Raw genomic sequence first — 1,657 nt, forward strand, 5'->3', positions numbered from 1 at the left:
TTATTCACATTTTTCCTAAAGTAACTAAGATTGGGAATTTAATAAAACATTTAGTTACTTTATAATATTCATCATACTTTGAATGAGAATTAATAAGTCCTTGTCTTACCCGTTCGGCTAACGACCCTCCACCGATCAAGCAAGCGGTGGGTGAGAGTGGACACCCATTAAGTCACCATTTTATAGGCAACAACCTTATACCCACCTTATAGACCGGCTTCGTGAATGAGGCGTACTAGCGGTAAGACGACTTTGTTCTTATACATATATATATATATAATTATTAAATCATAATAATATAAGTATAAGGGTTGAATTTTAACTTTTAAAATTCTAGGGGTTGGAACTAAGTTTTAACTTAACTTTACTTGTTCCAAAACTTGAGGGCAAGTTTTGTAAACTTTCAAAACTTTTCATTTCTTGTAACTTATGAGTTTAATAGAGTAATAAAATGAGAACTTTTCATTTTTCTAACTCTTGTGTTCTTTTAATGGTTTTTTTAATCCAAGAGACTTTTGGTTTTCCATAACTTGAGGACAAGTTATGGACTCCATTAAAACACATTATGATCATGAATTAATCTACCACATAGGTTACAAATAATTCCTATGATCATCTAAACATCATAAGAACAAGAACATGAATATGAACACTTTCAAGAATCAAAATCACATTTAATCTTTGTAATTTTGATAACTAGTTGTTGTAAATGAGTTAGAAAAGACATTACACCTTCTAAAATAAGTTTTCAAGTACCAAAACATTTTAGGGTAATGATTCTAATCCATTTCCAGCAACACAAGTCGAAATTCTGCACTCTGTCGACCCTACTCGCCGAGTGCATAAACCTACTCGCCGAGTAGGTTGAAGATACACATGAACTCGTCGAGTCCTCCCCATGGACTCGCCGAGTCCATCAGTCAGACAGCAAGATTTTCGACTTTCTTCAACTTTTAAGCACAAATAACAAACAAACAAGCCTAGGCTCTGATACCACTGATGGGTTTTGAGCATTCTAACACTTCCTAAGTGTACATGCAACCCTAATAACCTTGGATCTATGTTTGTCTAATTATCATGCAAAGTTGAATTCCAAGGTTATATTCCTATCTAGCATACATGGGGAACAATTTTAACTTGAATCATAGATAGAATAACTTACCTTGTTGTTGCTTGTGTTCCTTGAAACCTTGTGAGCCTAGCACCCCAAGTGTGATGCCTCAAATGCTTCACACAACACCAAATGCTCTTGGAAAGACTCTTGAGATAACACACTTCACAAAAATCGGCCAAGCCCTCTTGTTTCCTTAGTAGTGCCGATTTTGGTGGAGAATATGCTTCTTATATAGTGTTGACACATCTAGGGTTACACCATGTAAACCCTAATGTGTCATGACTCTTCATTTTCATGACCCATGGGTTTGTAACTCCCATGGAGCATCCATGGAGCATCCTATGGGTAGAACCCAACTTGATAATCCATGGAGCCTCTTAGCCCACTATACAAGATATGGATGATTTACACAATCAACCCATATATTTAATTAGTTATCCTTTGATCACTTAATTAATTCCAAATTAATTCTTTGATCAACTAATCAAATAATATTATTAATATATTAGAACTTATAATATATTAATAATCTCCAAGTGTTAT

The sequence above is a fragment of the Lactuca sativa genome, chromosome 3 (genome assembly GCF_002870075.4).
Source record: "Lactuca sativa cultivar Salinas chromosome 3, Lsat_Salinas_v11, whole genome shotgun sequence".
NCBI classification, from domain to species: Eukaryota; Viridiplantae; Streptophyta; class Magnoliopsida; order Asterales; family Asteraceae; genus Lactuca; species Lactuca sativa.